Source organism: Varanus komodoensis, unplaced genomic scaffold (genome assembly GCF_004798865.1).
Source record: "Varanus komodoensis strain SLA01 unplaced genomic scaffold, ASM479886v1 scaffold44_3, whole genome shotgun sequence".
NCBI classification, from domain to species: domain Eukaryota; kingdom Metazoa; phylum Chordata; class Lepidosauria; order Squamata; family Varanidae; genus Varanus; species Varanus komodoensis.
Genome location: NW_025336010.1, coordinates 407,625 through 425,178, shown reverse-complemented (window position 1 = coordinate 425,178; position 17,554 = coordinate 407,625). Strand labels below are relative to the sequence as shown.

At 48.5% G+C, this 17,554-nt stretch overlaps 1 long non-coding RNA gene across 1 annotated transcript; it reads left to right on the top strand.

The window, feature by feature from the left end:
• The first annotated feature begins 1,803 nt into the window (after window positions 1-1,803).
• On the top strand, window positions 1,804-4,515 carry LOC123030465. Its single transcript, XR_006416114.1, has 2 exons — window positions 1,804-3,602; window positions 4,248-4,515. It is a non-coding gene; the product is annotated as an uncharacterized LOC123030465 (long non-coding RNA).
• The last annotated feature ends 13,039 nt before the right edge of the window (window positions 4,516-17,554 follow it).

The following is a 17,554-nucleotide window of genomic DNA, read 5'->3' as shown; positions in this document are numbered from 1 at the left end:
CACATCTTCCTTCTGCGCAGTACTAACCAGAGTTGGCGTGAGCACTGCTGCCGTTATGTGCAAAATGCAGGGAGTTCCCAGACTGGACCAGCTCTATTCCTGAGAATGTCTTTAAGTTGAATTTATACTTAAGTCAGATCATGTATATAGAGGTTGCATGAGTAAGCCAAATGCTTGTCTTAGTATACGTATACAGTTCCTTTCCATAAATATAAAACACTTAAGAAATGCTTCCATATACAGTCGTCCCTCCCCGTTCCCAGGAGTCAGGGGCGTAGGACCACCACAAAAATGGAAAAACCATGACTCTCTCTACTTGCACCAACTTTAACTCTGTTGGCCATCCTTGTGGTGGATTGTGTCTCACTCTCTCTGATCCAGTGGGGCTCCTCTTTTTCATTGATTACATTGTGATGTTCTGATTCCACTGCTTCCCTTTCACTCACTATTGTCTCCTCTTTGCACCAAGGAAATGCTGGAGAGATTTCTCTCTCCAATTGGGCAGGGCAGGAAGGCATGCTTTGGAGGCCCTTTCTCTCACTTCCTCTCTCTTTACGGTGATGCCAATTTTAAGTGTCACAAGTGGAGAAGAAAATTTACTGGTGTCATTTCGAGTTGTAATAAAGAGTGATAATAGAGAGGGGATATCATTAGCAAAATTGCAGAGAGCACCTGGGGTCATTGCCACTCTTGCTTGGCAATCATGTAGTCCTTTGCAATACACCACTTAACAGCTATCATGCCTGGTTTGCACACAACAAGCCATTCAGAAGGCAAGGCACTGTGAGCTCTCCCACATGAGAGACATTCAGAAAGAAACTGGGCGGCCATCTGAGTGGGGTGGTGGAAATGGACATCCTGCACCAGCAGGGATTGGCCCCACTGGCCTTCCTGGCCCCTTCCAGCTCAACTATTCTGTGACTGAACAACTTAACGACACGCCATGGTTTCTCAGGGCAGCTTCTGTGCCATTAACCAATCCTGCTGAGGAAGCAACACCAGGTTCAGATGTCAAGACCAGCTGCCCTGAAGCGAGCAGGGCTGGCAACTCCTGCTGTTGCCATGTTGTGTGACCACCGTTTTTGTCCAGAAGAACCAGAGGATTTCTCAGCCCCCATGTATATGCATATATCTTGCTGCTTTTCTATTAGGCCAGGCATCCATCTGTGAGTGTGATTGGCATGCAGGATGAGGCAATCTGTAGCTCAGTGCCGTAGAAAAGTCTGTCTCCGCTCACAGGAAATTCAGTGCCACCTACTGTCTGGCACTTGTCACAGATGGAAGCTCATATTCTGTCTTTGTGTTTTGGACCAAGGAATCCAGAGGAGGCAAATCTATAAATCAGGGTTCCTTGCTAAAAGACCCTGCCAGCTGTGGATGCAAGACTGTGTGGCTACGTGCGGACAGGGGGCTGACTTTTCCCGGAAGACCGCCTGTGATGATCACCTAAGGACTGTAGCTGAAGGAGAGTGGATTGCCTAGTGAGATCACGCAGGGCCCCCAGGAGATCAGTGCAGCAAGGCCTTGAGCTTATTGGGTGGCGGGGGGGCAACTGTGGCCCTGAGCTGACCTCAGCCCTGGCAGCTCTCTTTGCAAGAAACAAACACTATACGCTGCCCTGCTGGCCTGTGCAACAACAATTTCAAAGAAACCTCCTCTTTGCTCAGTTTCACAGCAGTCAGTCAGAGGCAGAGCTGTAGCTTCTTCCTTGTAGATGCCATTTCTGCTTGGGATTCCATAGATTGGGTGCAGAATGGCTCTCTCAAGAAATGATCTTTTGCTTTTTATTCTCTTTGCAGGACATTAACGAGATGGTACGAACGGAGCGTCCGGACTGGCAGAATGTCATGCTTTATGTTACAGCGATTTACAAATACTTTGAAACCTGAAAGCCTGAACATTAAGAGGAAGCAGAAACCCAACACGATGCACAAAGCACCATTAGCATCTTGTGGAACTCTTAACAGGCCTTTCTGAGTGGCTTTAGTGAGCAAGGTTTTGTTACTGCAGTGCTGGGGCAAAGCCAAATAGCTAAACTTGCTGGATTAACTTATTAGCCTATGAAGCCTGAACTTTGAGAAGGATCTGGTAATGTCAGGTGTCACAAAGCTTTCATAATTCTGTTGGAGGAAAATGAACTGAGTGGATGCTGGAGAAGTGCATGTTTGGAAAGCCAGAATTTCAGAGGAGGAGCTCTCTATGACTGCATTCATGGACATTTCTGCATAAAGTATCCCAAGGGTTACTCTGCTCCTGCCTCCTCAACACGCACCATGACGTCCAGAGGAGGGTACGGGGCTCCTAAGCAGAACCTGTCGATGACCTTATCATAGATCCTCCTGCTGCCAGATGCACAACTACAGGAAGTATGAGGCTGTTACTCCCTCTGTCAGGTTCATCTGACTGAAGGTGGTGCTACCTCCATTGACACAACAAAGGGAAGGCTCCCCTTCAGCCCCAGGTCTGTATTTAGGCCTGCCTCTGCCCACAGTCAACAGAGCTTCCAGGCTGGTCCCTAGCCACCACACATGTGATTTCGAAAGTCAGGTGGCATTTTGCAGCAGTTTGTGCTTCCAGAATTTACCTTGTAGGATTCTTCCTTACTTTTGCTTTCTAGCCTGTTTGGCAAAGTGTAAGCTTTCCTTTGAAGGTGTTCAAGGGAAGGTGTGCTTTTGATGGCCGGACAGGGCAGGCTCCTGTCTCTCACCTGGCAATAGTGATCTCTTGCTGCCATGGCCCATGAGAAGCTTTGTGGTGTGTCCTGATCTGCCAACAGTTGTTGCTCAGAGGAAGCTGGCTGGGTTTATGTAAAAGGAGTTTTTGTGGATTTCCTTTGCAGGATTTGCTTAAATTGATGGAGTGTGTTCTGGAGGAGTGCTTTGCAAGATGGGCCCATTAGACTAAAATTGGCTTCCGGTGAACCTAGTTTGCAGTGTGGGGCTCATGGAAAACACAGAACTCTGACTTCTTGCATTGTGGGTATGCATTCACCTGGCACAGTTCTGTGCGTGTAAAGCAGTCAAGCAAGTGCCTTACTTGGCCCTGCGCTAAGAGAAACTGCAGCTCTGGGGCCCTGCACAGAAGACTCGTCAGCCCCAAAGGCCTCCCGTAGCCCCAGCAGCACGCCTTGGGCAAGGGGCTGCCATCAGTCCACCCTCGGGTGACAGGGAAGGCCCCGCCCCGCCTCCTGGCTGTGGAACAGCTTGGGCCCGCTTGGGTCACTGGTGTGGGTGTGCGTTGGTTCAGGGATGGCATATGTGTGTGTGTGCAGCTCTTTTAATAAACCCTGCTCACTTTGGTTGATGAATGTCCTTATGTGCTTCTTCCACCCATTTTCCTCCCAGTTAGAAATAATAGCCCTGCTATTTTTTTCTGTGTGCCTGGAAAGAACCCTTTTGAAAGTGACCAAGACCAGCTCCAAGACCTACCAACTGCATAACTAACAAAATAGTTTTAGGTACTGAACTATGTCTTGGGGCAATTCAGAATATAAACACTGAAGAATGTGGCCAGAGTCTGTTTCCTTGTGCCTCCGCTATCTTCTGCATGTGCCCTGGAGTGTGAGGAATCCTTCAAACTCAGTCATGGCTGTTAGCTGTCTGGTAAGTTCCCCGTGTAAATATTTTAGTCATGCTTCATTGTGACCTTCCTTTTCCTCTCAAGGGTGAAGCAAATGTTGAGGATTCCTGGGAATGCATAAAAGATTCTGGCCTGGGAGTAAGCAGGGTTGATATTGTCCAGTCTATTAATAGTATTCCAAAAAGATTTAGATGGAAATTCCCTTTCTAAATAGTTTTCCCCCTTTTGATTAGCCCTACAATGACATATGTTATGTAATCCTTACATTTAATGCTTTCTTCCTGTTGTAGTAGGAGAGGAGAATACTTCTCATCCATTGATTCTCAACTAAATACGTCTTGTTCCACAGGGGCACCTCTCTATTTATTGCATTATAATAAATCTGCAGAAACCTGCTTTTTCTAGTGAGCTCTCTTCCACCTAAATCCGCATGATTTTATGGAATGTGTGTACCCCAGTGGCAGTTACCACTAGCTTTGAGCAAAACCCTGTTTGGGAGCTCTTGCTGTTAAAGGTGGGCATCAAGAGGGTCCTGTGGAAAGGACCACCTGGGTGTACCAGAAAATGGAGGACCAACACTTAGGAGGAGCTCAAAAGCAGGAGTCTGCATATGGAACAGGAAATGAACTGTGCATTATCCTTTGCATACCCATTGTAACTTCTTTCAGGTGCCGCAGTCCCATCACAGAAAGATAGCAAGCCCTCAAAGGAATAAGAAAAGTTAAACAGAAAGCAAACATTACTTTCTATAATAAAAGCTGAACTTAAGAAATTTGTTTTGTTCTTGATTAGATAATTAGCTACATGATCCTGCTTGAAAAGGCATTACTCAATTACTTCTTCATTTTTAAAAGACCAACTGAATTACATGTTAACTGTAAAGTATATTCTTGCTGTTTTTGTTCTATTAAATATTTTTGAATATATGCTAAAACTGCCCAACAGTTTGCTTGGGGTTTTTTTTCCATTGCATTCCAATAGATGTCTTGCAAGTGCTCCTACTTGTCCTTTTTACTCATTATTTTATTGGTGGACATGTTTTCATTTGTCACATTTCTGGTTGTTCAAATGCCTTACTGAAACCTCAGGGCCCTTAAAGGGGGAGCAAGGGGAACCTGCAAGAGAAGCTGGAATAGCTAGGGTCATATCCAGAAGGGATGTTTTGCCCAAGGGGAGGTTTGCTCTGATAATGGATTCTGAGGCAGATCCTATTCACTTGAACCCTGGCCCCAAATCAGGTGTGTACCACACTTTTCTGAGCCCTCTGCTCCTATTCTGCTTTGGTATTGGAGGGTGATGTCCTAAGAGAATTGCCAGTGGCTTCCAGCACTACAAGTTGCTGAGAGGGGGAGACTTCCCTTAGCTGCCCTGATGTGTCTGCTTTTAGAAACGGATAATTCGATGCCACAATCATTTCAAGCCTAGGTGGAAGAATGATCAGAACCAAAGTACCTGTAGCACCTTGAAAATTAGTAGCTTTATTATGGCACAGCTTTCTTAGGTTAGGAGAGGAGTTGAGGGGGAATTGATTCTAAGGAAATCATGACTGTTAGCAGACTGTGGGATCATGTAATATACCTGGCAATACTATTGACCCAAAAACATAATGTGTCCAACATTAGAACATACTGGATTGGACCAAAGGCAGCATTGGTCAGCTGCACACGGTTTCCCTCAAGCAGGATGAGTGCAATAGCCTCTGGCCAAGCTTCCCTGCAACTGGGGTGTGCAGCCGCACTGCATCTGAAACCAGTGGTAGCCCTTGGCCATCAAAACAAGTAGCCATTGTTCACCTTCTGCTCCGTGATTTGTCCAAAGGCAGATAATTTATGAATCAGTTGAAAAATGCTGGTCCTACTGCAGAACCTGTGGCACCCCATTGTTTACACCCCTCCATGGGGAGAAAGTATTACTTATTCCCACTCTGTGCTTTCTGTTCTTTATCCCCTTCTTATTCCATGACTGCTAAGTACTCAGGAATCTTTGGAGAGGATAGTTGCCAAAACCCCTTTCAAAGATGAAATAATGGATCACCTTGCCCACGTGTTTAGCATGCTCAAAGAACTTGAAAAGGTTAGTGAGACAGGACTTACGACAGGACTTTTCAGCAAAACTTGTCCTGTGCACATACTGATTCTATCAGAACCATTGTGCCTCACAACATTCTGCTTAGCAAATTGGCTAGAAAGAAAAACTATTAGGTGGATCCAAAATTGGCTGCTAAATTGGACACAAAGAGTGCTCTTCTGATGGCCATTCCTACAACAACCCTGTCAGTGCCTCCATAGTCAACTTGTCCATCACTGTCAGCAGCAGCCCTGGGAATAGCTCCACCATCAGGCTCAATGGCTAGGGGAAAAACTCACAGTCTTCTGTTCCTCTGAAGGAAAAATCCAGGACTCCCTGCTTCATGTGGGGGCCCTTCACCTTTTTCTCCACCTGAAGAAAAGCCCGATCTCCATGTGTGGAACCATGAGCCAGACTGGTTGCAGGCCCATTGTACAAGATGTTCTCCTTGGCTTCATCCCATACTCCAGGTAATTGATTGCCTCAACTGACCTGGATTAGAGAACCATACTGGGCATCATAACTGCCCATGGACCCATGGCAAGAGTGGACTCAACAACACCAACTGAAGGAACTGTAGAGAGTGACCCCAACAGTTCCTCTGCCTCCACTGGATTCTACAGAAACTCGGGGCCCAGTTTTGCAACCACTGTTGCCAGCTTACTATTCTCCAACCAGGATCCAGTCAGCTTCACCTCATCATCCTGCCTTGCCATTCAACCACTCCCCTTCCTCAGACCCAGCCAATTACACCTCCAACTTTGGGAACCTGCCAACCTACAATGACCCCATGTCTACTTCTCCAGAAGATAGTACTTTCTGTGCAAGGTGTGAGATGCCCTTTTGAAGACCTTAACACCATGAGGGAACTATGGAAGGCTTCAACATAACCACACCCAACAAGACATTTTGAGAACTTTTACTGGATCCAAGAGAGGGATATCCTATTCCTACTGTATCATGCACAGCCAAATTCAATCATTGTAGAATCAGCACAGGGTCAGACACAGAGGGAGCACACCACTCTGACTGACCAGGAAGGACACCACCTAGATGTGATGCTGAGCAGAATCTGCATGACAATGGGACTGGGTCTCCAGATTTCTGTCAATCATGATCAGATTTCTATCAATTTCAAGGCAATCATGGGGAGGTACCAAGTCTTTGGCAGAAGATGGGCGCCATAGCCAAGTTCCTTCCAGAGCAACGTGAACCGACTAGGGTGTTCCAAGCCCTCATTGACATGGTGGCCATTTGCAGACATGCCTGGCTCCAGGCAGCAAGCCTGTCTCAAGAAACCCGGTCCCATATTGAGGAGTTACCTTTTGATGGTGAAGGACTGTTCAGTACTAGGACTGACAAGACACTGCATTATACAGAAGGCAAGAGTAACTGCGAGGAGAGTGGGTTTCACGCCCTCTCAACCACTCCGAGCACATAAATAGCCATGGGACCCTTCCCTCCGGGGCCAGCCTCACCATCCATCCCATGCACCAGTAACAATGGCTGCCTCAACCTGGTCACTGGGATGCCTCCTGTTTTGAACAGCCTAATAAGAAATGGTCAGATACAGGGAGCCGACATCATCGACAGCAGGCACAAACCAGCCCCTTTCCACTGGTGCAGGCTCCGTTCAAGGGCTGCCTAAGTACTTTCCTTCACAAATGGGATCATACAACCACTGATCAATGGATTGCCTCCACTGTGGATAATAGGTACCACATTGAATTTGAAACCCTTCCACCTCTAGGAACTGCGGGCTCCACTACCTCCTCTCCCTCCTTTGCTGAGGAGGTCAGCACATTACTGTTGAAAGGGGCAATCCAACCCATCTCTTCATCTAATGCCCATCTCTGTTCAGCTTGGTCTTATTATAAAACCTGATGTGGTTGCCCCTTCCTGAGAAGAGTTTCAACACATCCGGGAAACTTGAGAACTCCTATTGTGTTTTTGTATTCACACAAAGAACTCTGTGCTTATTCCTTCCCAGTCAAGCCTCAATATCAGGGCAAAGCTGGATTCCATTACAGCCCAAACCTATTTATCTGCAGCGAGAGTGGAGAATCTCATCAACCTGGCACGCCAACTTCAACTGCAACTTACAACTACTGTATGAAAGGTTGAATGACTACTCAGGCTCATGGTGGCAACGGTTGCAGTCATCCAGTTTTTGAGACTCTGAATGCGGCCATTACAACTCCGGTTGCCCACAGCACGACTCAGTAGGGAAAAGACTATCGCTCCCTCATCCCATCCATCCCAGCCTCTCCTCGTGGACCAACACTCAACAATTCACAGATGGGATCGATTTTGTACACAGGGATCTAGCCTTGACCCTTACAACAGAAGCTGGGGAGCGCATTGCAAAGGCAAGGGAACACATGGGCTCTGGAATGAGTGCGACCCCTTGAACCATATCAATTAATGGAGCTCCTAGCAGTCCAGAAGGCTCTGTTGGTCTCCAGCAGTTCCTTACAAACAAACAAGTTTGACTAGTATCATCAACACCACAGTCGTATTCTCTTTGCATAAGCAAGGCACACCAAGTCAGTGTCTAGACCAGGGGTCCGCAACCTTAAACACTCAAAGAACCATTTGGACCCACTTCCCACAGAAAAGAAAACACCGGGAGCCACAAAACCCCTTTAACATCTGAAATGAAGCTAATGCTGCATATATCGTTTTCTAGCTTTATGCTATGTATAAAAAAACTATAGTTTGTTGCATTTATGAAATCAATGAACTGCTACAGAGAAAACAAATTTTTATTTCTGCATGCAACAAAAACATTTTGAACTCTGAAAAAAAAGACCCCGGTTTGAAGGTTACTTTCAAATAAAATACTCAGTGTCTATTTGAGTCCTTCTTGTTTTTATGAAATAAAAAGCCGAACTTAAATTATCCACCTGCAGCTTCCTGTGCCTGGCTATTTCCTGAGCGGCCACAAAACTAGCAGATGGAGTTGGATTTCCAGACTTGATCCACTTCTTGAATTGATTTTTGCTCAGACCAACCTTCCGCATCAGTTCCGAAATGGCTTTTTTTCTCTCTCCATCCGGATATTTTTCAGCAAAGGTTGTGTGTTTATTCTGGAAATGTCTTGCAACATTCGACTTTTTGTTGTTTGCCAATTTCTCACCACGTATTAAGCATACTGGTAAACCAGTCTCATCAGCAGTGAAAGCAAATGAATCTGCCCACATATCATTAAATGTTCTGTTTTCTTCTGAAACTTCTCTTTTCTTGGATTTATCCATGGTTGGCGTACCGGGGTTGAAAAGCTCAATAAATCGCGTGCCAGCGGGTGTTGCACATTGGCAGTTGTGATGCATATTTGAGCGACAAGGAACCGCAGCAGAGGGATGAAAGAGCCACATGTGGCTCCGGAGCTGCAGGTTGCTGACCCCTGCTGTCAACTAACTCTTCAGATATGGATCCGGTGCCTATGATGCACAGAGACCATGAAGAAGAAAATAAGAAGAAAGTAATCATACAATTGATATAATGGTTTTTTGTTTGCTTTTTATTTTTCTGTTGGTTCGTTTAAAATGAATAAAATACATTAAACATGAAAAAATAAAGGGTGGCACATGACACACTTAAAAGAAGAAGAAAGTAAGTTGCTTATCTGTAACTCATTCTTTGAGATGTCATTTGTGCATTCATTCAGCCTGGCCACTGGCCCCACATTGGTGTCATCAGCTCAATAAACTCCCCTCCATGACCCTCTTTGTGTCACTTCCTCTCTGTCTTCATGGCTTTGCCATTCTGGTTCCAGGGCTAAAATAATCAGTCTCCATTCAAACTTAAGAAAATGCTGGGAACCCCATCCTTATATTCTGGGGGAGGAAGGTGCTGGACTCCTGCCAAACCAAGCTAAGCCAGGAAAATCTTCCCGACCACAGGCCTGTGCTAGTGCAGAGCCCGTATGTGTGAATACGCAGATGACCACTCGAAGAACATCAGGTACAGGTAAGCAGCCTTACTGTGTTGACTCCTCTACCAGTTGTCAGGGTGGACATCTGTAGGAAGGAACAAGGCTCCTTGCCTGCAGACTTCACTTTGAGGATGAGCTTTGAAGTCCTGAAAATTGTAGTTACCAAGACTCGCCACCTTCAGCCAAATCCTTCAGTCTCTGCTCATGCATTGTCCATGCTATGCATCTTCTGGATGGGGTGTCACAATACTTCCTGATGCTTGGTAGTTGAAAAAGACCATCTGCTAACAGGTCTGAGGGTAGTGGCCAAAGTCATGTTTTCTTGAATCCATCTGGCAACATGGTGGCTTGTGAGGAGCAATCCTGCCCCTACACACACTTTCTTCCTCCTTATAGCGCACTCCTGTTTACCAGTAAGGCTGCGTGGCTAACCTTTAGTGAGGACAGAAGAGAGCACCAGGTGCCGCAGCAGTGGCCCCAGGACAGAAGCACCAGGGCTGCGCGAGCAGTGGCCCCAGGAGCCTGCACAGGGGTGCTGGCCTGCAGCGACCACGCACTGGTTGCTTTCTGCCCGGAGAGCAGTATGTCCTACGCCTGCAGCAGTTGCGAGCTAGCAGCCCTCTTCGAAGAACAGGTGAGAGCGCTGCAGCAGCGAGTGTCCACCCTCAAGGGAATAAAACAGAACAGTCGGTCCAGAACAAAACATTGCTCCTCCATGACTTGATCATGGATGAGAGGGCCGACCTGGCATACATTACAGAGACTGGGCAGGAGAAGCGGGGGGGGGGGGTTGCTCACTCAGCCGTGCCTGCCTGAGGATCGCGTGCAGTGCCAGCCCCACCTTGAGGGAAAGGGAGGGGGCATGGCCCTAATTCACCAAGATTGAATCTCCCTCGCTGGGCTTCCTGTCCCTTTGAGGGTGGGCCTGGAGTGTTTGTACTTGGTGCTGGACGACCAAGACAGATTGGGGATCCTGCTGGTGTACCGTGCTCCCTTCTGCCCATCAGACTCCCTGCCTGAGCTGACAGAGATCGTCTCGGACCTGGTGTTGTGGACCTGGGGGACTTCAATCTCCATGCCGAAGCCATTCTGACCAGGGTGGCTCAGGACTTCATGGCTGCTGTGACAACCATGGGGCTGTCTCAACATGGCACCAGCCCAATGCATGGAAAAGGCCACACTCTAGACCTAGTTTTCTCAATGGGGTAGGAAGATGGTGATCCGGAAGTGAGGGATTTGCCCTTAATCCCTTTGTCATGGTCTGATCACCTCCTTGTGAGGTTTGAGCTCGGGGCCAGTTTGTCCCTCTGTGAGGGTGCAGACCCTGTTAAGATGGTCTGCCCCCAGAGCCTTATGAATCCGGTTGGATTCCTGTGGACTCCAAGAGAGGGCAGCCCAGGATTGACAGACAAAGGGTCAAGGAACGCCTAGGTGGAATAAACACGTTCAAATCGCCAGGGCCTGATGAACTCCATCCCAGAGTCATACAAGAGCGAATGGAGGAACTCTCAGAGCCACTGGCTATTATCTTCGATGAATCTTGGAAAACAGGAGAACTGCCAGATGACTGGAGAAGGGCTAATGTTGTTCCTGTCTTCAAAACGGGGAAAAAAGATGAAGCTGGGAAGTATAGACCAGTTAGTCTGACATTAATCCCTTGAAAAATTCTGGCGCAAATTATTGAAAAAGTCATCTGCAAGCATCTTGAAGAAAATGCAGTGATTAATAGAAGCCAGCATGGATTTATCAGAAATAAATACTGCCTGACTAATTTAACCTCATTCTTTGACTGGGTAATCTCCCAAATGGATAAAGGGAAGACTGGACATAATCTACCTAGACTTTAGCCAAGTTTTTGACATAGTGTCACACAACATTCTGATAAGCAAATTAGCAAAAACTGGACTAGATGGAAAAACTATTAGATGGATCCAAAATTGGCTGCTAAATCGGTCACAAAGAGTGTTCATCAATGGCACCTTCTCAAATTGGATGGAGGTAACTAGTGGGGTGTCACAGGGTTCAGTCCTGGGCCCAGTGCTCTTCATAGAAACATAGAAATAGAGCGAGTCAGAAGGGACCTCCCGCGCCATCTAGTCTGACCCCCAGCTCTAGCCAGCTGCGCTCACAACATGCCTACCATGTGCATGTCCAGCCTATCCTTGAACACCCTCACTGATGGGGCCTCAACCACCTTCCATTCATAATTTTCATTAATTATTTAGATGATGTACAAGGAAAGATAATCAAATTTGCATATGATACAAAACTGGGCAGAATAGCAAACACCCTAGAAGACAGAATGAAGTTCCAGGGCACCCCGATCAACTTGAATACTGGGCTGAAAGCAACAGAATGAGATTCAACCGGGACATGTGCCAAGTCCTCCACCTAGGAAAAAGAAACCACATGCATCCATACAAGATGGGGAATACATGGCTCAACAGAACTGAACAAGAAAAAGATCTTGGAGTAATTGTGGACAATAGACTAAACATGAGCCAACAATGCGATGCAGCCGCCAAAAGGGCAAATGCTATTTTGGGAGCCATTAATGGAAGAAGTATTACTTCCAAATCATAAGAAGTAGTAGTTCCCCTATGCTCCTCACCAGTCATCTGGAATACGTGTCCAGTTCTGGGACCAAAATTAGGAAGGGTCCAGCAGAGGGCAACCAAAATGATCCAGGGTTTGGAAACACTGCCCTAGGAGGAGAGACTGAGGGAACTGGGTATATTCAGCCTTAAGAGAAGGCTGAGGGAGGACATGATATCCCTCCATAAGTACCTCAAAGGATGTCACGAAGAGGAAGGTCAAGATCTCTTCTTGCTGATGCCAGAATGCAGGACACAGAATAATCAGTTCAAGCTGCAGCAACCCAGATTCAGGCTGGGCATCAGGAAAGGCTTCCCCACTGTCAGAGCAATAGGGCAGTGGAACCCACTGCCTGGAGAGGTGGGGGGCTCTCCCGCACTAGAGGCATTCAAAAAGAAACTGGGCAGCCATCTGAGTGGGGTGGTGCAAATTCGTGTCCAGCAGCAGCAGGGCCCAACGGCTACCTTGGGTCTTCCCAACTCTACTGTGACCTCCCCTGGAAGCCCATTCCATATCCTGGGGCTCTTAACCGTCAGGAAGTCCTTCCTGACATCCAATCTGAAACCTCCAGCTTCCTCCAGCTCTGCCCCACTGTACCATGCCCTTTCCTCCGCCACAGGGGAGAACAGGTCACAACCCTCTACAGTGTGACACAGCTTCACATACCTGTATGTCGCTGTAAGATTCCCTTGAAGTCTCCTCCAGGCTGGAAAAACCGAGTTCCCTCAGTCCCATCTCACATCTGGTGTGTACATTTTTGCTTCACACCCTGTCTCCCCATTAACTTTCCTCACCTGATATACCAGGATTTGCTCCCTCCACTTCTCAATGGCAGGTTCCCCAAAGAAAGTCCCCTCTCTCTGTGGGAGGCGGAGCTGCTCCCTTAAGGAGCGCCTGTGATGCACACACGCACGAGCTTTGGTCCTTTGCAAGCTCTGTGCTGTTTCAGAGCCCTGTCTCAGCAGTCCGCAGATGCTCTGCGCCCATTGCACTGCTGGCTTGCTATCCCCTCGGTGTCCCTGTAGAGGCTTTAAGTAGCTGTGGCTGCCCGGATTTGTCCTTAAGTCTTTGCTCTGTGAAAAAGGAGGTGCTCTCGTGGCGCTCAGCTCAGCATGGTCTGGCGGCCCCTGTGCCCCCCATCGGTCAGTGCAGAACCAGGAAGGGTGGAGGGCCAGTTGGCAGGGTGCGGCAGGCTGATGCTCGCCCCGTGGCCATGCTGAATATTCCCTCTCTGCGGGGCTCGTGGAGGCTTTTCTCTGTCCAAACCAGCCTGCGCGCCGGGGGGGGGGGGCAATCAGTGGCTCCCCTTCGGCAAGGCCCCTTTCAGCTGCCTGCCCAGTGCTTGGCAGCTGCTGGCCGCAAAAGCAGCTGGCCTCACGCTTTCCTCGTTCTGGCCTAGCTGGACACTCAGTCAGTTCCAGAGGTGGTTGGCTTTAGGGAGCGTCGGTCTGGCATCGGAAGAATGAGAGCTGCGCTGCGAAGAGGAAGATCATTACCCGTCCCGTGGCACCGCAGGTGTGCCTGTGCCTTCCAGTGTCCAAGAGGCAATGGGCGGCAGCCACCTGTTGGCAGTCTGGCCAGCAGGCCTCTCATCAGTTCAATCCCAGGGTCTGAGAGCCGAACCTGATCAAGGCCTTGACCAGGGAGGGAAACGTGGAGAGTGGCAGCAAGGACTTGCTTGGTGATGGCCCTCCGTCACTGGAATAGCCTCCTTGCTGTGGTCTGGCTGGCAATGAACCTGTCATCTTTTCAGTACCAGGTTCGACGGTCCTCTTTTCTGCGGCTTTTAGGGACCGACCCACCTCCTGGGGGCTTGAGGGGGATCTCCAGGTGTTTTGCAGAGTCATTCTTTTTCATTTTGTTTGCCTTGTTTTTTTCTGCTTTTATGAGCTGTTTTTATCTGTTTTAAACTTTTTACTATTTTTTCTGATTTTATTATTCTTTTATTGAATTTTTATCTTCTGTTTTAATGGACTCTGTAAACCACACTGAAAGTTTATGCACAGTTTATATGCTGTGGAGAGTTACAGAAATAAAATTGAAATGCTAAAAAACCTAATTATGAAGGCATGTCTGCACATTTCCTGGGCTGGAAAAAATCACAACCAAGACCACACATTTGTGGAGCTCCAAAAGTGTGTGTCATGGGGCATGTGGTGCCACAAAAGACACTAGGACAGCTGAAGGGCTGAGCGGGGAGAGCAACCCATGCAGCCTGACTACCTGCTGGAAACACAGTGCATAACTTGTCCGTGGGGCAGCTTGCTGTGCCCCCTTTGCCTTCCCCTCTCGCACATGCAGTGCCTGTGAGAGAAAGAGAATTAAATACCCAGCAAGAACACGTGCGTTTCCAAGAACAGGCAGGAGACTGATAGCAGTACTATAGCACAGGCTAAATGCATGTAATTTATTGTTGTTGTTGTTAGTCATGAAGTTGTGTCTGACCCATTGCGACCCCATGGACAACATTCCCCCAGGCCTTCCTGTCCTCCACCATCCCCCGGAGTCCACTTAAGCTCACACCAACTACTTCAGTGACTCCATCTAGCCACCTCATTCTCTGCCGTCCCCTTCTTCTTCCTTCTCATTAGGTGGCCAAAGTATGTGAGTTTCATCTTCAGTACCTGGCCTTCTGAAGAGCAGTCAGGGTTGATCTCCTCTAGGACTGACCAGTTTGATCGCCTTGCGGTCCAAGGGACTCGAGGGAGTCTCCACCAGCACCACAATTCAAAGGCCTCAATCCTTCGGTGCTCAGCCTTCCTTATGGTCCAGCTTTCACAGCCATACATTGCAACTGGGAAAACCATAGCCTTGACTATACGGACTTTTATTGGCAGGGTGATGTCTCTGCTTTTTAGTGTGCTGTCTAGATTTGCCATAGCTTTAGCAAGCATTTTTTGATTTCTTGGCTGCAGTCCCTGTATGAGGCGATCTTGGAGACCAGGAAAATAAAATCGGTCACTACCTCCATTTCTTCCCCATCTATTTGCCAGAAGTGAGAGGACCGGATGCCATGATCTTAGTTTTCCTAATGTTGAGTTTCAAGCCAACTTTTGCGCTCTCTTCCTTCACCCGCATCAAGAGGCTCTTTAGTTCCTCTTCACTTTAAAAGAAAAAATCCTGGGGACATTTTGCAGAGCACTGTTTGCATGGACTAAGATACCTTTTCAGGGTTTAGAAACATGGTGAATCAGAATCCTAGGCCATCTAGTCTGACCTATGGCTCCAGTTTGCTCTGCTTATGACATGCCTACCATGTGCATGTCCAGCCTATCCTTGAACACCCTTACCATTGGGGCTTCAACCACCTCCCATGGAAGCCCATTCCATACCCTTGGGGTCCTAAATGTCAGAAAGGACTTCCTGGCATCCAAACTGAACAATGGTGCCCTGAGCTTGGCTCTGTTGGAATGCGTCTTGCCCTCCACTGTGGGGGAGAACAGGTTTCTACCCACCTCCACGTGGCATCCCCTCACATGCCTATATGTCGCCAACAGATCCCCTCTGAGTCTCCTCTTCTCCAGGCTGAAAAGAGCCACTTCCCTCAGTCCCACCTCATATGGCTTTCCCTGTAAACTGGCCACCAACCTTGTGGCCCTACGCTGCACTGACTCTAACCTGGCTATATCCTTCCTGTAACAAGGGGCCCAAAACTGAGCACAAGACTCACAATACCCCGAGGTCCCTTTCACAAGTGCTGCTCTTTAGCCACTTGCTCCTAACCTGTACTTATGACACCTATTCCTATGCCCCAAATGCAAGACCTTGTACTTATCCACATTGAACACCATCCTGTTGTCTCCTGCCCACTTCCATAGTCTGTCCAGATCCTTTTGGATCTGGAGTACCTGCTCCTCAGTTGTGGCCACTGCTCCAGTTTTAGTGTCGTCTGCGAATTTGATCAGCAGACTGGTCACCCCTTCTTCCATGTCATTGATGAAAAGATTAAACAGGATCGTCCCCAGGACAGAGCTGTGGGGGACCCCGCTTGTCACTGGCCGCCATCCAGATGATTCCCCACTAATGGTTACCCTCTGCTTTCCGTCAGTCAACCATGCCCTAATCCACTGGACATTGCTTTGGTGGATCCCAAAACTCAGTTTCTCCACCAGGATATCATGGGGCACTTTGTCAAAGGCCTTGCTGAAATCCAGGTAAACCACATCCACTGCATCCCCTCCATCTAGCCATCTCGAAACCTTGCCACAGAATTCCACAAGGCTTGTCTGGCAGGACCTGTTTTTGCGGAAGCCGTGTTGTGTGGCTGCCAGCCTCCCTTCCCTATCTAGCATCACTAGATCTCTCGCTATTATGAGCCTTTCCATTCTTTTTCCTACAATGGACTGAAGGCTAACTAGTCTGTAATTCCCCATGTCCCCTCTGCTGCCCTTTTTGAACACTGGAACCACTAACGCCACCCTCCAGTCCTCATTTTCCACGAGGCCTGCAAAGTGCTTTGTAGTGCAGCTATACTCTGCAAGCACCCCTCTCCCTTCTCCCCACTGTAGGTCTGACTTTCGGCTGGGTGAGGAGAGGCTGTTGCTCCATCACAGGCCTGACTGCACTGCCCACTCCCGCAGGACCCTCCCGTCAGCACTGGTAGTGCAGCCTTTGCGGGGCAGCCCCCTGGCTGCTTGCTCAAGTGGCGGTGCTGCATGCTCAGCAGGACTGGGCCCGCTGCCGTGTCAGGGGCTGCTCCATGGCTCTTGGGGCAGAGCTGGGCCTGCTGCTGTGCAAGGCGACAGGCAATGCCCCCTTCCCCAGGCCAAAGCGTCCCGAGCAGAATTGTATGAGGGAAACTGCGACTTGCCCGCGTCTCACTAAATACTGCTGCACGGCTCACCTTTGCTGTGGAGTCCTTCTCCTGACGTAGCCCTGGGCTAAGTTAGCAAAGGGCTTCCTTAAATCAGCAGAGTCTCACCAGTGGCCTCTCATGGCTTCCGACGGCTCCCGCATTGCCAAGTGATGAGCACTGCTCCACAGCAGCGTCCACACGGCCGTCTGGGCTGCTCATGAACCTTCTGTTAAGGGCCTTTGGACACGGCTTGGCCAGACGAGAGTCGTGCCACTGGAGGCTTTCTGTGCTTGCTTTTGCTTTCTGCCGAGCTGGGAAGACCGAGTTGCCCGCTCTGAGGGTCCCCAGCATGCAGGTGCACTTATAGCCCATCCTGAAAGCAAAGGGGCGACACCTCCCCGCCTGTGCCCCTGACCGGCAGCTTGTGCGCGGCTCCCATTTATTTTCACAGGATTTACACAGGAGAGCCCCCTGTGCAAATTTGGAGCTCCTCAAGTTTCTCATTTCAGCCACTACCTTTGGTTCCTGGTCTAATTACCATAATTAACAGATGTACCCATTCTCAAGATCATGCTCATGCT